We start from the raw sequence: 10,293 nt of genomic DNA on the forward strand, positions 1-10,293 counted from the left end.
GTTCCTGACATAGTTGTCTAGCCTCTCTCTGAAAATTTCCCTTATTCCTGTCAGTCTTAAATTCTCTCTCTCTCTCTTCTCTCATCCCTGTGCGTTCCCACTGTGAGAGGCTGATACTGTGGCAGGGAGAAGGCAGAGAGGCAGCGGTAGAGATGAGAAAACTTAGTCCCGTCAAATGAGCCGGGGCTTGTTTTAGAGGTCACTGTCAACTTTGACGTCTGTGTCGCCTATTAATTCAAATTAGCCTGGGTCCTTTTTTTCCCCTCAGCATCTCCCTTAACAAATCCCTGGCATTCTCACAATGTCAATTACAAAATGGGAGAGCAGCCATGATTTAAGATTAATGAGTAAAAATAGTTGGAGGAAGCGCCAGTGTGGCAGGACTGTGGGGCGTTCCTTTATACAGGCCTCAATGTGATTTCTTTCCCTCTCTCTCTCTCTCTCTCCCTTCACCATCTGTCTGGTTCTGTATGAAGTGTTTTCAGACATAGATCACAGGAGCAGAGCTATGTCTTTCTTTCCCCTCTCAGATATGGATGTGTCGGACTGGGCGCTGAATCCAGGGAGAAAGAGAAGACGCTACAGAATTATATCTTCTCTCACTTTTGAGAGCTGCACATGTCTGTGTCACTTAAAACTTTGAACAAAAAACATGGATAATGCAAGTTTTAATCCCGAGGCTTTTTTTTCTTTCCGCTATCCAAGCCCGACTTTGAGCACATAAACTCTTTTGACTCCCATCAACCCAGATAATGCGAGGCAGAAGCCTGAGTCAAACTTGTAAAAAAAAAAACTTGTCCTGCTGTAATTGGTTCAACAGGAGATAATGGGGCTGAGTCTGACCAAAGCTGAAAGAGGGAACTGTCCCTGAAAATACCTGAGACATTTTGAACTGCTGCTCGATAATGGCTGTTAGGAGACCCCCTTTTTAAAGGGATGGTTCACCCCACATCAAAGTTTGTCAGAGGTTTTCAAACCTTAAAAGTGGTCTGAAGTCAAGATGAGTCCACATTGCACCTAATCTGTTCTATAAATCCTGTTGACATTTGTAGAAATACCAAATTCAACCAACCAGCTCCAGGTTTTAACAAGAAACCACTTTCCAAGATGTTCTTTTCTAAGTTTTAACACATTTACTTTACAGACACTTTCAAACAGTGGGCAATTAAAAAAATAAATGTAAAAAAATCTCCCTCAACAAAATGTACAAAAGCCTGGAGCATTCAGCACATGGAATGTTAACGATGTCAAGACAAATCTAGAGCAGTGTGTGTGGTGAATCTCGTCAAGCTAGATGAACATCTGACAAGGCCCACTGGGAGTAGTTAGGAAATATTATTCGTGTATAACCCGTGTCTGTCTCTTCTGTTGACTTGTACCAATTACACCAACTGTTTTCTTCTGGAAGAATCTGCAGTGAAAACACCCACAAATGGAAATGATAAAGGGGGTTTGCTGATTTAAGCATCCCGGCACTAAGCGCTCCAAACTTCTGTGTTCGCTGTGAGAGGGCTGAAGGTTTACTAAAGGATAAATAATGGAAACAGAAGCCAACAGTTCCCCAGTGGAAGGAAGGCTGCCTAACTGCTCTGCCTTCTGCCTTCACATGTTGGGCTCTTTGGGCTGATTGTTACTTGGGATAGATTTAAAGGATGATGGCTGTGAAGATTAGCCTGGTCAAGCAGACTGATGGCTGCACAATTTTTTGCAAGATCCGGCAGTTTTTGTATTAACCTCTATATATATATATATATATATATATATATATATATATATATATATATATATATATATATATAGGAAAATGACCTCACACTCAACGTCAACAAAACAAAGGAGTGGATTGTGGACTTCAGGAAACAGCAGAGGGAGCACCCCCCTATTAACATCGACGGGACAATAGTGGAGAGGGTAGTAAGTTTTAAGTTCCTCGGCGTACACATCACGGACAAACTGAATTGGTCCACCCACACAGACAGCGTGGTGAAGAAGGCGCAGCAGCACCTCTTCAACCTCAGGAGGCTGACGAAATTCAGCTTGTCACCAAAAGCACTCACAAACTTCTACAGATGCACAATCGAGAGCATCCTGTCGGGCTGTATCACCGCCTAGTAGGGCAACTGCTCCGCCCACAACCGTAAGGCCCTCCAGAGGGTAGTGAGGTCTGCACAACGCATCACCAGGGGAAAACTACCTGCCCTCCAGGACACCTACACCACCCGATCTCACAGGAAGGCCATAAAGATCATCAAGGACAACAACCACCCGAGCCACTGCCTGTTCACCCCGCTATCATCCAGAAGGCGAGGTCAGTACAGGTGCATCAAAGCTGGGACCGAGAGACTGAAAAACAGCTTCTATCTCAAGGCCATCAGACTGTTAAACAGCCACCACTAACGTTGAGTGGCTGCTGCCAACATACTGACTCAACTCCAGCCACTTTAACAATGGAAATTGATGTGAAAAACGTACCACTAGCCACCTTAAAAAATGCCACTTAATATAATGTTTACATACCCTACATTACCCATCTCATATGTATATGTATATACTGTACTCTATATCATCTACTGCATCTTTATGTAATACATGTATCACTAGCCACTTTAAACTATGCCACTTTGTTTACATACCATACATTACTCATCTCATATGTATATACTGTACTCGATACCATCTACTGCATCTTGCCTATGCCATTCTGTAGCATCACTCATTCATATATCTTTATGTACATATCATTTATCCCCTTACACTTGTGTCTATAAGGTAGTAGTTTTGGAATTGTTAGTTAGATTACTCGTTGGTTATTACTGCATTGTCGGAACTAGAAGCACAGGCATTTCGCTACATTCGCATTAACATCTGCTAACCATGTGTATGTGACAAATAAGATTTGATTTGATTTGATATACACACTACCGTTCACAAGTTTGGCCATTAAAATAACATCAAATTGATCAGAAATACAGTGTAGACATTGTTAATGTTGTAAATGACTATTGTAGCTGGAAACAGCTGATTAAAAAAAATAGTACCCCTAAAACACCAGTCTCAACTTCAACAGTGAAGAGGCATCTCCAGGATGCTGGCCTTCTAGGCAGAGTTCCTCTGTCCAGTGTCTGTGTTCTTTTGGCCATCTGAATCTTGTATTTTTATTGGCCAGTCTGAGATATGGCTGTTTCTTTGCCACTCTGCCAAGATGGCCAGCATCCCAGCATCGCCTCTTCACTGTTGACGTTAAAGATTGGTGTTTTGCGGGCACTATTTAATGAAGCTGCCAATTGAGGACTTGTGAGGCATCTGTTTCTCAAACTAGACACTCTAATGTAGTTGTCCTCTTGCTTAGTTGTGCCCCGGGGCCTCCCATTCCTCTTCCTATTCTGGTTAGGGCCAGTTTGTGCTGTTCTGTGACGGGAGTAGTACACAGCATTGTACAAGATCTTCTGTTTCTTGGCAATTTCTCGTATCGAATAGCCTTCATTTCTCAGAACAAGAATAGACTGATGAGTTTCAGAAGAAAGGTCTTTGTTTCTGTCCATTTTGAGCCTGTAATCGAACAATCAAATGCTGATGCTCCAGATACTCAACTAGTCTAAAGAAGGCCAGTATAATTGCTTCTTTAATCAGTACAATAGTTTTCAGCTGTACTAACATAATTGCAATTGGGTTTTCTAATGATCAATTAGGCTTTTAAAATGATAAAACTTGAATTAGCTAACATAACGTGCCATTAGAACACAGGAGTTATGGTTGCTGATAATGGGCCTATGTAGATATTCCATAAAAATCGGCCATTTCCAGCAACAATAGTCATTTACAACATTAACAATGTCTACATAGTATTTCTGATCAATTTGATGTTATTTTAATGGACAAAAAAATTACTTATCTTTCAAAAACACAGACATTTCTAAGTGAACCCAAACTTTTGAACAGTACTGTATGTGTATGTGTTTACTTCAATGTCAATTAGCAACTTGTACGAGTCAATATACAAATCGCAGTATTATCGTCTCTTCAGTAAAAGCCTAATAGAGGGTAAAATGATCAGAATCTTGAATTTCTCATTCTATTTCTCACGTAGTAATTGGGTGGGTTTGGCTGAAACTGGCTCTCAGAACAACTGTAAGCTAAATGATTCGTCACTTTATCAATATCATTCACTTTGGGTTTGTTCTTTCAGCAGATAGATTAGGAGTCAGAGTCTTCCTTTGACTTTGGCGTAATTATTAACAGAAAAGCATATGATTACTTTTGCGATTCAGTTTTTCTGTGAAGACTAATAAAAGACTAATAAAAAAATACTGTTTTTGTAAAACAAAATAAGTTGGAGGTAAGTCAGCATTTTATTGTCTATTCCATGCCATTGACTTGAATAATTTTCAGATTTTATGATCTTTCCAGATGGCACATCATATAACACTTGAAAGAGAGCGTTTTCAATACATTCCTCCATTTCACTCGTCTTACAAGAAACTTGGGCAACCTCTGCATTACTGATCAAAATCACATTTCGACTCTGACTTTGCTACACCGTGTAGTACTTTGAAGAATACTTCTCTTCATCAGGATATGTATTCTGATTTGTTCTAGTTCTTCTGTCAAGTCTATATCTTCACCAACCAAACACAGAGCAGAACAGGTTGAATATAGATTCCACGTTTACATTTGAAAGCACAGCTTGTACGATACTAGCCATAAATGCTATGTCTGGCTGTCCATAACACAGCTTTAAAATTTGCATGTGTTTTGTTTTTTTTAGAAGGATTTTGTATCCAGATGGCACATAAAAACAACATTATGAATTGATATAATCATGGAACAATCTGCTGCATATAGGCTTATTGTTTCTACGGTGGTCCCGTGTTGCTCAGTGGGTCGAGAATGGTGCTTGCAACACCAGGGCTGTTTGTTCGATTCCCATGGTGGACTAGGAAAAAGTACATACATATATCCACTCCCTACTGTAAGTTGCTCTGGACAAGAGTGTCTGCCAAGTGAATAAAATGTAAAAATGTCATGTAAATGATGCTGTGGGGAATATACTGTATGTTTCTTTGCTGACCAGAACATCGGGGGCCATCACTCTTGAGAGTCTTTGGCATGTCTTAGATGACATACAATATAAAGCAGACCTATTTACACAGGGAAGTGTGCTGTTTAACTATCCATCATGTTTGTTGGCATCACACACTTGGAGGTGAGACTACCTGCCCACATGCTGTATTATACAGGGGGGGGGGGGACTTGTCAGGCCAAGAGGATACAATATCTGAAGAACATATATTTACAATATGACTCATAAACCCCGACACATCAAATGGAGCATCACAGTGTGTCTGCAGAGGAAGTAAAATGACCTGGAAAAAATGAAGAAACCAAAACGACCACACAGCAACCAATTGCTTGTCTTGTTGAGGGTAACATTGTTTACCGTCTAGCTGATAACTGTGTACGGAGGTTGCAGATTGCGATTGCATTATCCCATTGTTTCCTGCTTCCTGTGGTCCTGTAATGTCTCTATTGTTCACCCATCTGTTATAGATAACATCATGATTGAGTGTAAACAATCACTAAAGTGAAACAGAAACCACAAGAGATCTTTCTAAAAGAGGTCATCAAAATAGGGCTATTGTTCTCTGAGTGAGATCATGTGTAGGAGCAGGTCTGGTTTCTGATGTAGCCTTCGGGTACCAAACAATGGACCTGGAAGCAAATCAATGAGACGTTGCTGCTCTTTTCATGAAAACTACAGAGTGAAGGGTTTATGAATCACAATAACACAACACATGCTCTGCTAACCCAACAGTAGCCCTCCAAAAATACTCATCAACATTTGTTAGGTTGATATTTTACACAACACAAAATATATATTGTTTAAGAAAATGCATTGTAAAATGCACGGATTTTCAGTTGGCCTATTTCACAGTCACTGACTGGTATCGCACGCGGACTTGTGTTTGCAGTGAACATGGAATGGCAGTCAGCTGTGTGGATAGCTGGAACAGAGTGTAGGGCACAAACCTGTGCATATGAGCCTCAGAATTCCTCAGAATGCCTCAGAATGCCTCAGAATGCCTCAGAATGCCTCAGAATGCCTCAGAATGCCTCAGAATGCCTCAGAATGCCTCAGGGTACACAGGGGACATGAAGGACGGGAAGCCAGCACAGTGATCACACCATATCAAGCTCATCATGGATCAAAGTGCAATAAAACCACCATTCAATAAATAGCCATCAATGATCCATTCCAAAATCAATAAATCAAGATCAGTAAACCACCACCATACTGATCCACAATGATCCATACCATACTGATCCATACCATACTGATCCACAAAGATCCATACCATACTGATCCATACCATACTGATCCATACCATACTGATCCACAATGATCCATACCATACTGATCCACAATGATCCATACCATACTGATCTATACCATACTGATCCACAATGATCCATACCATACTGATCCATACCATACTGATCCACAATGATCCATACCATACTGATCCATACCATACTGATCCACAATGATCCATACAATACTGATCCACAATGATCCATACAATACTGATCCACAATGATCCATACAATACTGATCCACAATGATCCATACCGTACTGATCCATACCGTACTGATCCATACCATACTGATCCATACCGTACTGATCCATACCGTACTGATCCATACCGTACTGATCCATACCGTACTGATCCATACCATACTGATCCATACCGTACTGATCCATACCATACTGATCCATACCGTACTGATCCATACCATACTGATCCATACCATACTGATCCATACCGTAATGATCCATACCATACTGATCCATACCGTACTGATCCATACCATACTGATCCATACCGTACTGATCCACAATGATCCATACCATACTGATCCACAATGATCCATATCATACTGATCCACAATGATCCATACCATACTGATCCATACCGTACTGATCCATACCGTACTGATCCATACCGTACTGATCCATACCATACTGATCCATACCATACTGATCCATAACATCCATACCTTACTGATCCACAATGATCCATAGCATACTGATCCATACCATACTGATCCACAATGATCCATACCATACTGATCCATACCATACTGATCCACAATGATCCACGCCACCTGGTAGGAGTGACCTGTCAGGTAGGACGCAATCCAAGCGTGAGCCGCGCCGGAGATGCCCAACTCGGAGAGGGTGGAGAGGAGGATCTGATGGTTCACAGTATCGAAGGCAGCCGATAGGTCTAGAAGGATGAGAGCAGAGGAGAGAGAGTTAGCTTTAGCGGTGCGGAGCGCCTCCGTGATACAGAGAAGAGCAGTCTCAGTTGAATGACTAGTCTTGAAACCTGACTGATTTGGATCAAGAAGGTCATTCTGAGAGAGATAGCGGGAGAGCTGACCAAGGACGGCACGTTCAAGAGTTTTGGAGAGAAAAGAAAGAAGGGATACTGGTCTGTAGTTGTTAACATCGGAGGGATCGAGTGTAGGTTTTTTCAGAAGGGGTGCAACTCTCGCTCTCTTGAAGACGGAAGGGACGTAGCCAGCGGTCAGGGATAAGTTGATGAGCGAGGTGAGGTAAGGGAGAAGGTCTCCGTAAATGGTCTGGAGAAGAGAGGAGGGGATAGGGTCGAGCGGGCAGGATGTTGGGCGGCCGGCCGTCACAAGACGCGAGATTTCATCTGGAGAGAGAGGGGAGAAAGAGGTCAGAGCACAGGGTAGGGCAGTGTGAGCAGAACCAGCGGTGTCGTTTGACTTAGCAAACGAGGATCGGATGTCGTCGACCTTCTTTTCAAAATGGTTGACGAAGTCATCTGCAGAGAGGGAGGAGGGTGGGAGAGGGGGAGGAGGATTCAGGAGGGAGGAGAAGGTGGCAAAGAGCTTCCTAGGGTTAGAGGCAGATGCTTGGAATTTAGAGTGGTAGAAAGTGGCTTTAGCAGCAGAGACAGAGGAGGAAAATGTAGAGAGGAGGGAGTGAAAGGATGCCAGGTCCGCAGGGAGGCGAGTTTTCCTCCATTTCCGCTCGGCTGCCCGGAGCCCTGTTCTGTGAGCTCGCAATGAGTCGTCAAGCCACGGAGCGGGAGGGGAGGACCGAGCCGGCCTGGAAGATAGGGGACATAGAGACCCATACCATACTGATCCACAATGATCCATACATTACTGATCCATACCATACTGATTCACAATGATACATACTTTACTGATCCATACCATACTGAGCCATACTGATCCATACCATACTGATCCATGCCATACTGATCCATACTATACTGATCCATACCATATTGATCCATACCATACTGATCCATGCCATACTGATCCATACCATATTGATCCATATTGACCCATACCATACTGAGCCATACTGATCCATACCATACTGATCCATATTATACTGTTCCATACCATGCTGATCCATACAATACTGATCCATACTGATCCATACCATGCTGATCCATACAATACTGACCCATACTGATCCATACCATACTGATCCACAATGATCCATACCATGTTGATGCATACTGATCCATACCATACTGATCCATAATGATCCATACCATACTGATCCACAATGATCCATACCATACTGATCCATACTGATCCATACCATACTGATCCATACAATTCTGATCCATACCATAATGATCCATACTTATCCATACTATACTGACACATAATGATCCATACCATTCTGATCCATAATAATCCATACATACTGATCCACAATGGTCCATTCCATACTGATCCATACCATACTGATCCACAATGACCCATACCATACTGATCCATACTGATTCATACCATACTGATCCACAATGACCCATGCCATACTGATCCACAATGATGCATACCATACTGAGCCATACCATACTGATCCATACAATTCTGATCCGTAGCATACTGATCCTTACTTATCCATACAATACTGACCCACGACCATACCATACTGATCCATACCATACTGATCCACAATGATCCATACCATGCTGATGCATACTGATCCATACCATACTGATCCATAATGATCCATACCATACTGATCCACAATGATCCATACCATACTGATCCATACTGATCCATACCATACTGATCCATACAATTCTGATCCATACCATACTGATCCATACTTATCCATACAATACTAACACACAATGATCCATACCATTCTGATCCATAATGATCCATACATACTGATCCACAATGGTCCATTCCATACTGATCCATACCATACTGATCCACAATGACCCATACCATACTGATCCATACTGATTCATACCATACTGATCCACAATGACCCATGCCATACTGATCCACAATGATCCATACCATACTGAGCCATACCATACTGATCCATACAATTCTGATCCGTAGCATACTGATCCTTACTTATCCATACAATACTGACCCACGACGATCCATACCATACTGATCCACAATGGTGCATACCATACTGACCCACAGTGATCTATACCATACTGATCCACAATGATCCATACCATACTGAGCCATACCATACTGATCCATACAATTCTGATCCGTAGCATACTGTTCCATACTTATCCATGTAATATTGATCCACAATGATCCATACCATACTGATCCATACTGTTCCATACTGATCCATACCATACTGCTCCACAATGATCCATACCATACTGAACCATACCATACTGATCCATACCATACTGATCCATACCATACTGATCCATACCATACTGATCCACAGTGATCCATACCATACAGATCTGTACCATACTGATCCATACGGATCCATACCATACTGATCCATAATGATCCATACAATACTGATCCATACTGATCCATACAATACTGATCCATACAATACTGATCCATACTGATCCATAATGATCCATACTACACTGATCCATACTGATCCATACAATACTGATCCATACAATACTGATCCATACAATACTGATCCATACTGATCCATAATGATCCATAATGATCCTTACCATTCTGATCCATACCATATAAGAAGGTCAGGATGAGGAACTGTATGCCTGCATAACACAATGTCTCTTCCCTTCAGTTGGCTTAATTCCCATTTTTCCCTAACCATAGGATAAGTGAGAAGTCTCCCATGGTAAGTGACAACTTCACTTCCCACCCGGTCTCCTACTATCACAGTGTCAAGAGAAGTGATTACAAGTCTCTCTTCATCACCCGAACGGCGCTGTGTCCCTTTTGAAGGAGTTTGTTTGGAGCGATGGAAGGATCCTTCCGCA

This window comes from Oncorhynchus gorbuscha, linkage group LG02 (genome assembly GCF_021184085.1).
Source record: "Oncorhynchus gorbuscha isolate QuinsamMale2020 ecotype Even-year linkage group LG02, OgorEven_v1.0, whole genome shotgun sequence".
NCBI lineage: Eukaryota > Metazoa > Chordata > Actinopteri > Salmoniformes > Salmonidae > Oncorhynchus > Oncorhynchus gorbuscha.